Source organism: Diceros bicornis, chromosome 7 (assembly GCF_020826845.1).
Source record: "Diceros bicornis minor isolate mBicDic1 chromosome 7, mDicBic1.mat.cur, whole genome shotgun sequence".
Lineage (NCBI taxonomy): Eukaryota > Metazoa > Chordata > Mammalia > Perissodactyla > Rhinocerotidae > Diceros > Diceros bicornis.
The window spans coordinates 61,747,289-61,764,444 of NC_080746.1; positions in this window are offsets into that span (position 1 = coordinate 61,747,289).

Genomic DNA, 17,156 nt, shown 5'->3' on the forward strand with positions numbered 1-17,156 from the left:
CACCAGGATGTTATTGCCAGGATGTGCTATTACTGGGAAGAAAAGATGGTGGGGTATAAACGGGTAGACTTCCCTGTAGAGCTTACATGAGGACATGTGTGACTAATATGGCACCTTTGCCTTTCCAGTCCAAGATTCATCTATTCTGATAGATGCAGTGCAGGAGGCTGCCCTTGCTGTAGACTTCAACAATGGATTTTTGGATTGTATAAGAATAGACTATTTCTTATTTATACGAATCAAATTTTAGTGTTTATTGGCCATCGTTTTATTGTGAAATTGTAGAAGATGTAAAATTTTATTTTTTCTGTTTCCTAGAATTCCTAGATCGTTAGATTTCTAGAATGCCCCATAGGTGAAAAAAGCTTATTATCTCGAGACACTAGATCCAGGCATTTTTGGAAATGAGAGTCCCAGGTTTCAAGGCCACACAAATCAGGTACGAGCCAGGCATGTCTCTCAGACTGGAAGTGGTAACTATTTGGAAGGATTCATTATTCTACAATGGGACAAAATACCCAAGAAAACCACTGGTATCATAGAGATTATTTTTTCATTCAATCTTGCACTGTCACTTAACAAGTTTTTCTTTCTTTTTTTATTCTCTTGTTTTGTTTTGAAAATACACTGTGTATAGGTATGTGTGTCCAGGTTTTATAGTAAAGGTTATGGTAAAAAAATAGACAATGTCCGGAATCATAGAGTTTAGAGATTAGTGAGTAATAGAATCTGGTGTGATATCTATTTTTCCAGTTTTAATGCATATCTGTGTGCTGTGGAAACACAAATGAAGGCCACAGCTGGAGTTTCAGAGGAAGAGAAGGGTCAGCAAAAATGTACTGTAGGAAGTAACACATAACACCAGAAAGACAGTATATATTGGTGAAAATAGTGGCCTTGGTGATCCAGGAAGGGATGGCAGCATATGTTAATGTCTAAGAGTAAAGGAACATGCATAATATTCTTGTGTGTGTGTCTGTGTGTGTTTGTGTGAGTATACATTTCAGGGAAAAGGAAATAAAGAGGAAGGATGAGCCTGAAGAAATTTTCAGCTATTACACCATACAAAGGAGGGGTACAATCAAATTTGTCTCTTAGAAAGTCCACTGTGGCCTCAGGTAGAGAAAATTGATTATTGTAATACATTTTGTTGTTAATATCACCATGATGATTATTATCAAGAGCTAACCATTTATTGGGAACCTATGTTATTTCAGTCATTGCTCTAAGCATTTTATCTTAATTAGCTCACTAGAACAAATTGTAAAATATGTACTTTTATAGTTCTCAACTTATTTATGTGGAAACTGAAACAGAGAGAGATTAAGTGATTTTCCCCCAAAACAGAGTTATCAAGTTATAGACTTGAGATTAGAACTCAAGCTGGCTCATGAGAGGACTTGCCAACCCATATTGCAAGGTACAATAGGAAAGTGAAGAGAGTTAGTTAGAACCTGTTGTAATACTCCAAGGAAGAAATGATCATAGTTTGAAATTTCAAGTAGAGTAAGATAGAGACAATGTATGAGTTTGGGAATATTTAAGAGAAAGAAAGGCCATGAAAGAGTGTGGAAATTATAGCTAAGTGAATGATCCTTGGAGTCAGTGAAAACTGGGTTCAAATACTGGCTTTGATATTTACTAGGTACATAACTTTGAGCCAAACACTTAAGCCTACTTAACAATTAGCTTATTTTCTAATAAAGTTGGTATGAAAATAATATATGAGAAGCAGCTCACTGTCTGGTAATCAATACTTATAAGTTTCTGTGAAAATCATTACAATGACACGAAATTAATGAATTAATAGATATGCAGTATGGAGGAGAGAGTAGAGTCACCTTCACAGATGGAGTTTGGGCTTGGATAACTGAATGAAACATTCACCAAGTTTTGTGAATGTACAGGAGAAAATTCAAATATGTGGGAAATGATGATTTGTAAAGTTTTCAACATATTGAGTTTGAGATGTGCATTGGACACGTAAGTGGAGATGACCACTATGCTATTTTAGCATTTCTTCCACGTCATGAAATGTGTGATAATTTAACCCTGGAACACAGCAAAGAATTCCCCATCAATGGAGTTGTTCTTAGGGGACATGGCATTATATGGCGAGGATATAACTGGCTTTGGAATTAGAAAAATCTTGATTCTACCAATTAATACTTGTGTGATCTCACCACCTTATTTACCTTTCCCAAGACCATGTGTATGAAATGTGGCATAACAACTGCTTAGAATGTACAGACCTTACTAAGGAGCTACCTCTTTTTTACGTTGTTCTTCTAGGCTCTGCCTTTCCCTTCTGTAAGTATTTTTGTTACTTTTCTATTTCCTTCCTCTTTTCTCCGTAGAGTTAAGATTTTCTACCTAGATTTAGGTGCAAAAGCCGATATGGTGGTGAAATTTCAAGCCAATTTAATTAAAGGCATTTAAGAATGTGTTAATACCTAAATCTATAGGCATTCCTTGAAATCCAAAGAAATAATCTGGCTTTTTCCATTGTTTATTTTTTTAATTTTGTTTTTAAATATTTTAAGTACAATATTCATATAGAAATATACTCAAATCATAAGCAGCGGGCCGGCCCCGTGGTTTAGAGGTTAAGTGGCATGCTCCGCTGCTGGTGGTCTGGGTTCCGATCCTGGGCGCGCGCGGAGGCACCACTTCTCCAGCCATGCTGAGGCCGCGTCCCATATACAGCAACTAGAAGGATGTGCAGCTGTGACATACAACTATCTACTGGGGCTTTGGGGGAAAAAAATAAATAAAATTAGACTTAAAAAATAATAAGCGTGCAGCTCAGTTAACAATTGCAAAAATGTAGCAACAACTCAGATCAGGAAATAAAAAATTAAAAGTATCCTAGAAGACCCCCACATGCTCCCTCTTTGTCTTAGCTTCATTCTCCCCAAAGTTAACCAAAATCCTGATTTGTTTTATTATATCTATCATGATTGATTCATTTTCCATTTTTTAAAATTTATATGAATTGAATGTTACCATGCTCTTTGTCTGACTTATTTCTGTGACATAATATTTATGAACTACGTTCATATTGTTGATATAACTGTAATCGATTCCTTTTCAATGCTGGATAGTATTCCATTTTATGTATATATAACAATAAATTTATTGACACTACTATTGATGGGCATTTGGATCTTTTCTAGCTTTTGACTGTAATGAATAATCCTGCTATGAAGATTCTTGTACATTTTTAATATACACACACACATATATATGAATTTCTGGAAATTGCTGCCTCATAGGGTATGCATGTCTTCATCACTGGTATATAGTGCCAAACAATTTATCTTTCCATTGAAGAAACTGAGTTCTGGTAAGTTTAAATTGTCCATGGCTGCATTCTGTAAAAAAATGCACACATTTTTTTCCCATGCTTGACTAGGAGTTATATGAGGAGAACAGTTGTGAGAGGCAAGTTGGCCCCAGTAGGAATAAAATCAGAGAAATACCAGGGCATCTAAAGGGATTCACACTCTTCTTAAGGTCATTCTCTCAAAAATATCTGATTAAATTTTGGGTATGCTGTAGATCATCTCGGCAAGGTAGGAAATCTCTTCCTTGCAGGCAGTCAGACTATTCTTTTTCCACAGCTAGGTCTACTATGCAAAGTGAGAGGAAGGGGAGGATCACCTATGCTAAATCTTCTGTTACTTTAGTCTATTTCTGGGGGAAAAACAATAAACCCATATCCGTACTACCTTCGGAATTTCTCTACTCTCTCCATTCCTAAATTTTTTTGTTTTTCTTTTCAGGTATTTTTTGTTCCTTTTTGTTTCCTCCCTTTTCTTCATGGAGTCAAAGCTGTTTAACCTTGGTTTAGGTGCAAAAATTGATATTTTGGTGAAGTTTATAGCCTAGTCTTACCTTCCATAATGAGTAGGCAGCTGGGGAACAAAGAAGGGGCTAGGAGCAGCACCAGCTGAGACTTAAGGTCTCCTACTTTTCCCACGTGCTCTGCATGTTGTGCTGGCAGCTGCCCAGCTCAGGGTTCATCAGAGACTGAGAAGGTCAGTTCTCTTATGCATTTCACTCCGTTACCAACAAAGCAAAGCTACTTTTATCTCCATTTTCCCCTTCTGATAATTCCTGCATGAGCTCCTTCGTGGTATTTCTTAATTTTCTTAGTGCCCTCTGATTTAGTTTCAGGAGTAGGACTTGAGTTACTATAATGGCTAGAAATGAATATTAATAATTCAGGTTGGCAAAGGAGATCAAAGAGTGCACCATGTGTGGAAATATTTTATTGCCACATGCATCTGAGAAAGAGAATGATAGTCGTAACTGAATATCTTTAAAGAAGAGGAAACTTCTTGAACTAAATTGCTCATAAATTTTCTGAGGGAAAAAATAATATTATTTTTTACCTTCAACACCTAAGACATTTAAGTTTTATATTTACTAGATAGGACCAGTATAAATGCTTGTCGAATAAAACTGAACCAAAAAGTGGTAAAGAGTAGCAAATCACCAAATTTCTCTCATGATGTACACACAAGAACTGTTAAGGACTCACAGTTAGGTGTGAGATTGTGTGTTTTGTCATGGGTGATCTGATATAAGAAAATTAGAAGAAAGAGAAGACAGAGCGCCTGCAGAGAATGTCATACCAATCTACCAGCAGGCTAGTTGAGACTTTTAGCAATTCTGCCAATTATCTTTGGCAAAGAAAAGAATGTCACTCTTTATTTGAGAGCACTTTGGGTAGAATCTTATCAATCCCTGCCTTTCTCCCAATCTCATTTTTTTTCTTTCCATAATACTCCTTGGCTTCCAAATCCCCTTTAGTTGATGTCTTCTTAGCTTCCTTGCGTACTGACTTACATCTGGATCCATGACTCTGTGGAATCCCCAACAAAAGGGAAAATCGATCCAAAGTCTGAAGTCTGAAGAATACAGACAAGATCTTCAGGATAGTGTCATTTCACAACCTGAAATGTTATGAAGGGCCCAGGACTCCGTTGGAGAACCTACTTCTAGGCACTGCAGAAGTTTTAGACCTCTGTTAGAGTACGTCAGGAACAGTGCCTCTATGCTCTTATTTTCTGTTCTTGGAAATACTCAGCCACAGCAAAATATAAAAGAGAACATTGGATGTTCTGCACATCAGCCAACTGATGCACATTTTCATATGGATTGCCTATATCTTTGTCTCTTTGTTTTATTTCACCTGGGCTGTTTCAAACCCCTTTCTATCATCAATCATTTTTCACCGCTGATCTGACCTCCTAAAACCTTTGACTTTAAAATGAAAGAGTTTTTCCTACATGTTGATTCCAGATGCATATAGGAATTCAATTTCTTCTAGACCTGGATCCTGATAGCACTTCTGCCTTGATGTTGCTCAGGCCCATTGAAAATAAGCTTCCCAAATTTCATACTACCCAATATTACCATCCCAGGCTGAGATCTTTGGGATTTAGGAAAGAAGTTAAATGAGTCAACTCACTCTGAATTCTCACCTGGTACAAATTTTTGTTAAAAGTCAAAATAGGGAAGCCGTTTCTTTTATTCTGCTATGTCTAGTGGTCCCTGGCATGCCTGGTCTTTCATATTTCAATGTTAGTTCTTCCAAGCCCTGGCTGACAGGTTTTCTGGGATTTGAATTGGCTTGGTGCTGAATCTCCATCCCTATGTTCTTGGTATACCTGGTGGCAGGCCTGGGCAATGCCGCTGTTATTCACATTGTCTTCATGGACTCATCCTTGCATCAGTCCATGTACTATTTTCTGGCCATGCTGGCAGGAACTAACTTGGATCTCTGTGGATCAACCACAACCACAGGACTGGGACTGCCATGACTAAATTTTGTAAGTATCCATTTATATATCTGTCTTTTCCAGCTTCATTTCATCCATATCTTTTCTTTCATGAAGTCAGCCATGCTTTAAGCCATGGCATATGATCTCTTTGTGGCCATCACCAACCCTCCGAGATATCCCTCAGTGCTCACCAGCTGGGTGAGCCAAGATTGCAGTGTTTTGGGGGATCAAATGCATCCTTTGCCATCCCTCCTGGCCTGCGCCTCCTTGGTTTCTCCCACTGTCATGACAATATCCTTTCTCACTCCTGTTCTCTAGACCAGGATATGATTCTTCCTGCTCTGACACATGGTTCAACAGCCTCTATGCCTTGTTGGTCATGTTGCTCACTATGGTCTCAGTCTTTCTTTTCATCTTGTTCTCCTGTATTCTGATTCACAGATCTGTAATGGCCATTGCTTTCCACAGGGAGCAACTAAAAGCTCTCAACACTTGTATGTCACACATTTTGGCTGTCCTAGCATTTTATGTCCGTGTGCTAGGACTTTCCATTGTACACAGGTTTGCAATGCATTCCTCCCCCGTCATTCATACCATCATGGGCAATGTGTATGTCCTCTTTCCACCTCTGATGAACTCAGTCATTTATAGCATCAAGACTCACCAGATCTGCAGAGATATTATCAAGGCATTTTCTCTGAAACGGGCAGAAATCTAGTGTGTTCTCAGTCACTCAAATCTCCTTCAGCTGGATTAGTTGTGACAAAACATGCAGGTTTTGTTCAGCTCTAACATCAGTCCTCCTCATGTGCCTGAGTCCTCTTTCTCATTTTGTTGTGAGAAAGTAGTAAATATATTCATTTTAATATCACCCAGAACCAAACAATCAGAAAATAAAATACAGTCCTAGAAGAAAAATCAGTAACTTTATTAACCAAGTTTTAGAAGCAGAAGAAAATTTGAAACAAATCTGACTCTGATCTATTTTATTAATCTGAATAATTGAGAATGTTCTGCACTGCTTGATGGCTATTAAATTATTCCTCCTTTCCTACCTCCAACTAATGTTAGTGCAGGAGTAGAACAAAAGCCAGATAGCACCTAGTTTTGCCAAAGCTTGGCATTTATCACTCGAAGACACTATACCTCTAGCCAAAAGTGTACTAAGTGATGCTTATAGAGTCGGTAATTAGTAATGTTTATTGAACGTTTCTCAGTCTTGATATTACATTTTTTATGCTTCTAATGATTAAAAGAAACAAAAACTAGAAGAGAACATTTGAGAATTTGGATGGTAGGAGGCAAAACCTAGTGATACAAGAGCAAATTATCTGATGTGCATAGTTTGTTTCCATAATAAAACCATCTTTAGCTTAAGTACTTTTGCACAATACTACCTACAAAGTGTACTCTGCTAAACAAATCAAGTTATAGAACCTGGACCACTTAATATTATTAGTCTTTCACCTCCATTCTCAGGCCCTTGTTTGGACCTTCTTTATTATCAACATTTCTGCCTGCCCCACTCCCCGCTTTCGTATTGATGCCTATGCAGGCATGTTTAGTCCACTTTTTTTCAGACTGTTTGCGTGACTCTTCTTTCCACTTTACTCTGTGTCTTAGTCTATCAGCTAATACCAATCATCATTTCATCTAGATCTACAGGGCTCCTGCTCTTCTGTGCTCTCTCTGTATGCAAACTCCTTAACACTCAGATCAATATTAAAGGCAAGATTTCATTCAGAGGATACACGAAGTTGTCACCAAGACACACGTTTAACTTCCTTCTGATCGTGGAGGCTTGGAGGATTCCCATTTATATATTTGGAAGGACATCTTATATTCATTTCCATTCTGTATTTAGGTGAAGATTGTTTGCATATTAATTAATTAATTTACTTATTATTTTTTGACTTGGTACTCTAGCTTTGTGAATAAGCAAGTTCTTCTGACTATTCACCAGAATAGAGCAGCAATGGATAATATTCTCATATCACCACATGAAAGTCTGCCACTGCTGATAGAGAAAGTCAGCCATTTGATGTGGAGTTACTGCATACGTTTTTTTAAATCTACATCCTTCAGGAAGACCTAAATTTCTGGCCCCTGGAGCATTTGTATGTCTTTTGCTGACTTGCTCCCAGAATCATTGTCTGTGGCACAGTAACAATGTCCATAATGTTCTCATAATTTTTTTCTGATAAGATATGATATTTACTTGGTTATATTCTCAACAGCATGATATGGCATGATACTTACTTCATATACTATTTACTTCTTCGTATTATATTTACTTGGTTATGTGACTCAATAGTCTGCAAGTTATGTTAACTTTTTTATTGCAGTGTGCTGAATAAAAGCTCAGGTTTCAGTTTGGGGAGGGTTATATGTTTCCAACTAAATGAGCCAAAGGATCAAGAGGAAGCAATTTCCAGAGGGGACAGAAAGTAACACCTTTATAATGATTATCTACACTGAAATCTATGGGTACATCTTTTGGGTGATATCTATCACCTCTTAACAAGTTCATGCCGATTATTAATGCCAAATCAACTCAGAAGGATTGAGTAACAGTAAGGAGCCCACCTGTAGTATCAGGGTTTTTCACCCAATCTCCCTGACTAGTTAGAATCTTCAATTGTGTAAATTTAATAGGTAGACTCTGAAAATCTTCAGTTCCATTTAAAATCAGAAGACCTCGGGCTCATCCCAGAGTATGGGCTTCATAGTATTGTATATAGCATGGACCAAGCAGGAATTGTCTGAGCCTGCATTTTATACTGGTGACTTCAACATGCAAGGACATGTTTTTCTTGTACCTTCAACTATTCTCTATCCCAAGCCTCTTAGTCTGTTGAGCTGTCTAAACCACGAGAGCAAGGGATATTTCTAGGTTGTATGCTACATGCTAATTAGCATATAGAGTTTGATTATTGGTTTCATACTTAAAGTCTTTTCTTTCTTCAGGGTTCACACTAGAGACATTTAGATCAGATCCAAGGGTCTAATATATTTACACTGTTATTTCTTGAGCAATTGACTAGGCTTCAATAGGATGTGGATATGTTGGCTGTCTCCCTTCTAGCAGAACTGATGAAAAGCTGAATTCGCTGGCCATGCCTGGATAGAGTCACTGTATATACTATGATCATCAGCTAAGGAAGCTATCATCCACAAAACTACCTTAGTGAGGCTGCTAAATTTAGATTTTCATCCTAGTTCTCCGTGGAAGTCTGAAGCTACCTTTTAAAGCTTGAGAGGGAGGTCATTTTGGGTCCATCTTCCTCAAGAGTACATACTATTTCTTATTTCTTATTGATCTCTACTTCAGCAATTCTGATTTACTCTTTAAAAAAAAAATTATTTATTTATTTATTTTTTGGTGAGGAAGATTGGCCCTGAGCTAACATCTGTTGCCAGTCTTCCTCTATTTGCTGAGGAAGATTAGCCCTGAGCTAACATTCGTGCCCATCTTCCTCTATTTTGTATATGGGACACCATCACAGCATAGCTTGATGAGAGGTGTGTAGGTCCACCTCTGGGATCCAAATCCATGAGCCCAGGGCCGCTAAAGTGGAGTGCATGAACTTAACTACTACACCACCAGGCCAGCCCCTCTGATTTACTTTTCGACCTATGGCGTTTTAATTTCAGATTCCATCCTAACTACTGAAACTGCTCTCATTATGGCCACAAGTGAATTTGTAACTATTGAAGTTGATGCACAAATTTTAATATGTATCTTACTTGACCTCTCTGCTGTATCTGACTCTTGCAGACTACTATGCCTTATTCAAATATTTACCTCCCTTTGGTTACATGGAACTGGGCCAAAATGCTCAGAATGATAGCATTAATTACTGATATTATTATTAGCATTTTTTTTCATGGTGAGGAATATTAACCCTGAGCTAATATCCTTTGAGAATCCTCCTCTTTTGGCTGAGGAGGATTGGCCATGGGCCAAAATCTGTGCCCATCTTCCTCTACTTTATGTGTGGGATGCCTGCACAGCATGATCTGACAAGTGGTGCGCCCCAGGTGGGTCCCTGCCCAGGATCCGAACCTGTAAACCCTGGGCTGCTAAAGCAGAGTGCGTGCACTTAACCACTATGCCACCAGGCCGGCCCCGTGGATATTGTTTTTAAAGTGTAGATTATGCATTGAACTTTAATACCAGGAGGAAACCCAGAGTACTTCAACCACTCAAAACATGGGATTTTTACCTAATCAGGAGGATTGTAAGATAGTAGAAATATACATATATATGTATAAAATATCCTTAACAAAGTGGATAAAGCAGGCAACACACCAGCAGTAGCCTCGGTATTAAGTGAGATTTAACGGAACTTTGGCCTTGGGTAGAAATGATATTAAATAGTAGAGCAAAATACAGGCTTGGCTTTTACCAATCACTTTACTGAGGGATATCATAGAAAAGTGGTGACGTAATCTTGTAGATATCTTGTGAAAACAGGGAATAAAGAAAACCTTGAATGGTTATTGTTGAAGGAAAAGATAATGCAGCAGGCATGTGAAGAAAGACTCAGCTGTGAAACCCATCTAATCTTTCCTTCTCCAAGTCGTGCAGGCACTAGACTATAACATTTAGATAACATACCAATTATATTGCATCATTTTTTTAAAGCATTAAATGCTATTTTTAATCAGAAAAGAGTTTACTTTCAACTCTTTTTTTTTCCTGTTCCAAAGTTATGTCCTCCTGCGTGACAATCACATTTTTTATTGTTTTATGTTATATCGTTATATCACGTCTCTGTTATTGACAATCTTTTCTTTAATGTGATAAAGAAAGCTTTGTCTATAGTCTTATTTTTATTTTTCGGAACAGTTTCATCTTGCTTTCACTTACTACGTACATATATGCGGATGACTCCCATATCCTCTCTTCTAAGCTCTAGCATCCTGCATGTTTCTCAGACTCAACACACCCGAAAGTGATCTTATATTTTTTCCACCAAACATATTCTTTTTTTTTTTTGCTTCCTTGTCCTGTAAGTGACTGCCATCCTCAAGCAAGAAATCTGAAATTGCTCTATTTCATTCACATCCCCCTGCCTTGTTGCTGTTTCATGACCAGCTGCCGAGGAGTTGCCCCTTAGGTTCTGTGGTTATGTTGTTCCTCTTCATTTCACTGCAAAGCCTAAATCCTGGCACATGTCTCCTATAGAGACTATTTCAAGATCCTATTTTATGCTCAAAATAGAAAAGGAATAAACAATATTAAAACTGTATTCATCATTAATTTTTTTATAAATTAATACATGTTGGTTATATGCAATTTGGAAAATGTAGAAATTATTATAAGTGAATAAAACACCTGCAATCCAATTTTGGTAGACTTTGTTCTTGTTTGAAACTCTTCATTTTCCTTTGCTGTAAGAAGGTTATATGCTATTCATTGTATATTAGAATGTTTCCTATGGGAAAAATGCACATCTGTACCTCATTGACCTGATTTAGCTATGTGACTTGTTTTAGCCAGAGGAGTATGATTCCATGGGACATATGCAACATTCCAGCATAAGCTATAAGAGCCACTGTGTGTTTCTGCAAGCTTTGTTCTTTTCCCTCTGCCATAAGAAAGACATATCCCAAATAGGAATTGCTCTTTCAGTCTGGGTCAAGAACCGATAAAATAGAAAGAACAGTCTTAATCAACTTGTAGCTGCAGATATCAATATAAGATGCAAATAAACCTTTATTTTTGTAAACTACTAGGATTTACAATTTTTAATTTCCTCACTTTTGCCTGGCAAAGCTTACTAATGCCCACCTTTCAAGAAATCCTAACTATCAATATGGACTTCAGTGTCTTTTCTCTAATATCTTATTAATACATTAACTTAACAAGTGACCATATTATGCATGTATGTGTCTAATATACATGTATATTAGATATATAATACATATATACATATATTCACATTATATATATGGTTTTCTAACCTATTTTTCACTTGATTATGAACATATTTCATACATCCATAAGTGAAATATATTTCAAAAATATTATTTGTAATAGTTTTACAAATTTCCATAAAAGTTGTGTTAAATTTGTTTTACAGTCCTTATTGATTTTTAGGTTAAGTAGTTCACTAATTTTAAATAATGCTGACCCACACATATTTTTATATTTTTTCATCTGATAAATTCCTGGAACTGGGATTACTTGATAAAAAAATGTTAATATCATGTGTTTCATGTGCTCAAAAAATGTTAACTGATCTTAGAATCCCTGCAACAATGTATGGGGGTGATTGATCTCCCCACCATCATCTTCGACAACATGGCACATTATGCATCTGAGAAGATAATGTAAGCCAGAAAATATACCCACTTAAAATTACATTTTGAAATAACTGACCAAGTTAAAAAGTTTTGAAGTTTACTGGCAATTATTATTTCTTATTGAGTATACTTGCATGCCTTTTTAAAGAGTTTTCTCTGTTTATATTTTGTTTTTGAATTGAATGAGAAATTACATTTCAGAATTTTAACCATTTCTCTGTCACACATCTAATAAGTGTACTTTCTTTTGTCATTTACCTGTTACTTTTATTCACAGGATTTTATTTAACATAGAGAACTTTTTAAATGTTTTTATTGTCAAATGAAAAGGAATGAATGCAATATGTAGTTATCAATGTTTCTTCACTGCTTGAAGTAATAATAATAGGAAATCCAGGGGCTAAAACTGTATAAAATATTTACAATATATAAAAAAAGATGAATCAGAAAGGGGAGAAATGCAGACAAAATGTTCTAAGTCCGTTGTATTATCTTGGAAAACAGTAAAATGATAAATAGATGTTTGTGTCTGAGAAATCAAGGACGCAACTGTAATCATTGAGATGCACTTTTTTTGTTGTTTTATTTGTGTGATATATTTTATAAAAGTGGTCAAAACCCTCCAAAATTACATAAAGGAAAATCTAGATAAATAGAAACACACGCTGTCTCCATAGACAGTACAACTCAATATAGTAAAGATTTCTATTCTCCCCAAACATGTCTCTAAATTCAAAGTTACCTCATTCAGATCACCAGCTAAACTATTCAAAGGAATTGTCATTTATAATACAGATCTATTCTAAATGTACATGAAAGAATAATTTAGAAAGAGCACATTAGATATTTAGACATACTGCAGAACTATAGTTAAAAAATAAAGAAATATTAGAAAAAAATATGATCCTGGTGGAAGAATCAACAAAAAGAACAATGGAACATACAGAGAGTTCATAAATAAAGTCACATATCTATGGGGACCTGAGTGGTGACAAGGATGACATCACAAAGCAAAAGCATAGATTGATTAGTAGATGACATTTGGAAAAAACATCCTCTATTTGAAGAAAAGCAGAGCTATATTCCTATCACCCTCCATATGCAAAACAGGATTTCAAGTAGAGTACAAACATAAAAGTTAAAGTACATTGACAACAAAATGTTAAGGGAAAAATCTTTGTGTTTAAATATTAGGGAAAGAAATCTTAAACCAGTTCTCCAGGTACAAAGAATGAGAGGAAAATTAAGCATCTCAGCTCAATGAAAGATATCACAGAGTTAATCTAGAGATGACAATCTAGAAAAGCATTTTTAACATTCAAAATCAATTAAAAAGAAATCTTGAAATTAATCGAAAGGTAGGACAATAATTAAAAATTGAACCAAATATATGAATGGATAAGTCACGCAAAGAGAAGACTGAATTACCTAGAAGTGAATTAAATGATCTTTAAATAAAGTAGTAATCAGATAAATTCTATTTTTAAAAAGTTGTGATATTACTTTGCACTCATAATGACAAAACATAAGAGAGTTGAGTAAAATCAAGTGTTGCATAGGAAATGCTAATAGGAATATAAACTATATACACAATTCTTGAAAGCTGTCTGCCAATATTTTTGAATTAAGTATTAATAAATTTTATGACCAAGCAATGCCACCCACATTTATACAGCCAAGGCTATTCGGTTTCCTACAAAAGAATGCATTGAAAGATGCTCATTTTATTGATGTTCATGTTGGAGAAAATGGGAGACAATTTCATTGTTCATCTCAAGGGGAATGGCTAAGTAAAATGTAATGAATGTTGTTTTTGCAGCTGTGAGAAACAACTGGATTTTCATGTAACAGATTGAGTGAAAACAGCAAACAAACATGAGATTTTATGGAAAAATACAATTTGTGTAAATTAAAATGTGTACAATCATTGTGTATTTTACAAGAGTACATGAACAGTTTTTAAGTACATAAAAAAGGATAACAATGTAAAGATGAAGGATAGAGGGGTAAAAATAAAATGAAACCTTTTTTGGAGTGGTGTTAAAAATCTGCTATAAAGTGAAGAGTATAATGAACCCAACTGTGTGCTTGAATTTCAAACTCATCATCATAATCATGATCAAAACAAAAACAAAAAAGTAGTAGTAATCCAAACAATCTTTCTGTTTGGATATTAGGGTCCCAAAAAAGACACCCCTCCTGTTGGCCCAGCATGTGAACAAGTTGAAAAATATATCAAATTTACACAGAGGAAAAACTGTTAATCCAAACAGTAGTAAAGTCTGCTCTATTTCTTTTATTGATTCCATAAGCCTCTAAATACTGCTTTATTGTTTGCTAGTTCTAATTGAGTTTTTCTTATTACCCTACAGACTTTAACTGACACAAGAACCTACTGTATGTCAGGTGTGTCAGTTGTCAATGGATTGCCTATCAATTCCAAATCCACTCAATCATCTATTCTATGATAATAGAAGTAGACCCTGTTAAAAGTTCTCCTTTTCCAGTTGGCACAATGTTAAGTTTTTGTCAGCAGAGTGTGCTAGAGAGGCACTGGAGAAGGAAAAAGATTCTCTTCCTAGTTCTGGTGTGATCTGCTAGGCAGGATCCTGCAATAATCTCTGTCTTTGCGACACCAGACCATGGCAAGGTGCTCAGCTTCTGGAGTGCCAGGTTCTAGCAGCACACGTGGCTTTGCAGCAGAGTGCTGCCAGTGTAGCCTCTCCTGTGAATGGGTCCCTCTGACACCCCCTTGGGTGGCTTTGTAGCAAAGTGCTGTCCTTTTGGAATTTCCCATGAATCACTTCTGTTACAACCTCAGGCAGTTTCATAGGAAGATCTGAGGTGCAGTTCCTTCACATGGGTGGCTTCCCCTGGCACTCCAGGGAACAGATTCTCAATAAATGCTGCTGAAGTGGTACCTGCCAGTGGATGGCTTCTCATGCACCTCCCCTGGGCAGTTTAGCAGCCTCAAAAATTGTTCAGCTTTCTCTTGAGCTTTGGGCATGCTGTCTCTCAAGAGGTTTGGCTATCAGTCCCAGGAAAAAGACCCCTCGCAGATTGTTCCTTAATCGATTACTTTATCCAGCACTAAGAGCAGTGACTGCTCTCTATGTCTTCTATTCTTATATTTTCAGAGTCCTCTTACTCCTTATTGACTAATCTTCCATTTCTCCAATCTTTGGTTATAGTTAACAATTCCTTATAATTAAATTTCTCTTTTCAAATTTCTGTGTGGTTTCAGTCTTTTAACTGCACCCTAACTCATGCACTCAGCTGAGGCTTTCCGATAATCAACAAATCATACAGATTCCTGAATATAAGAGGTTAAGGGGCATGGATGGTACCAGTCGAGGAATGATATTTCTGGCTATGGTTTTCCTCTTTAATGAGACAATTCTTTCAAGCATCATCATCAGTATTAATGACACCACTTCTACCTTTATTATTCATAATGATTATAACAAAAACACTATTTAGATTACGTTTGCTGAGCCATGTGTCAGACATTGTGAAGTACCATATGTTGCAATTAACTTTTTTTACACTTTATCTCATTTAATACTTACAGTCACACCACAAGAAAGATATATACCATTGGGTATTTTACAGGTAAGAAAAACGAGGTTCAGGAAACATAAGTGATTTTCACAAGGTCAGAGCTAATAAGTGGTAATGTTTTCTATCCAGGCTGTCTGTTTTCTATCCAGGCTGTCTGATTTCAAAGTTTATGTCTTAACCTGCTATACTATCCCATCTCACTTGTCAGTTCTTAGTATAAGCATCTCATGCATAATAGCTAGATTGTATCCTCTCCTTTATGGATTTTTAATTTTAAATATATCCTCCACAATGTTCATGAAAGTTCATATTCTATTCTATTCTATTCTATTCTATTCTATTCTATTCTATTCTATTCTATTCTATTCTATTCTATTCTACTCTATTCTACTCTATTCTATTCTACTCTATTCTATTCTATTCTATTCTATTCTATCCTTATCTTATCCTATCCTATCCTATCCTATCCTATCCTATCCTATCCTATCCTATCCTGTCCTATCTTATCCTATCCTATCCAATTCCCTTGCAGGCAATTTTGCTTTGCTTGTCTTTCTTACCTACTTGAAATTCTCAGAATACCAAACACCTTATTCATCAGCAATTTGGCATATGCTATTCTCCCTTTCTGTTTTGATTTTTTCTTTTTCCTTCTCATTCTGATAAGTATATACTTAACTTTATCATTCATTTCATATGGAGGGCTTCACCCTCTGATCTCATAGAACCTCGTGCATACTCATTTATAGTCACTTGTTAGATGAATTACTTTCAGATATCCCTAACTAGATTCAGAATTGGGGGTGCAAGAGGAGACAAGGATCGCCTGAAATTCTTATTTTATTTTCAGAATCTAGTATCCACATAAGTGACTATTGAATGAGAAAATGAAATTAGGGTGTGTTGCTAATGGTAACTCTATGCTAATGACTACAAAGGTAGAGAAGCCACCAGAGGCAGGATAAGGAAGAGAGCAGATCTCCAATCACTTCCTGAATATGAATGCTAAAGCATCCTGAAGAGAATGGGCTCACATTTGGTGTAAGCACATGAAAAGATTATAAAATAGCAGTGAGTATCAAGCCACAAAAAGCCATTTTTTACATTATCCTCAGTCCTATGCTTATCACAATATTAGCAGCTCCCTCCTTCGAGTGCAGACTGAAAGGCTTAGGGGAAGAGTCAGGGAAACTACCTCCCCCTGCTTTTCATCCTTCAAGCAGATCTCCATGGGGTGAGAGAGAGAGAGCTAAGATAAGAGCTATGAGAGGATGGCAATGGGGAAAGCAGAACACATAAGGGAAATCTTGGAGGGACAGGGGTGTCTTTAGGAGAAGAACTTAGTGAATTTAGGGCTGTGAGGACAACTTATTGGAGAGAACATGTTTATAAGGAAGGCTAAATAGAATAACTAATTTAAATAAAACATAGCAAAAATCTAACTCCCAAATCAAGCCTCAATTTGAATCCTTTTCGAAGGGAAACTGAGAC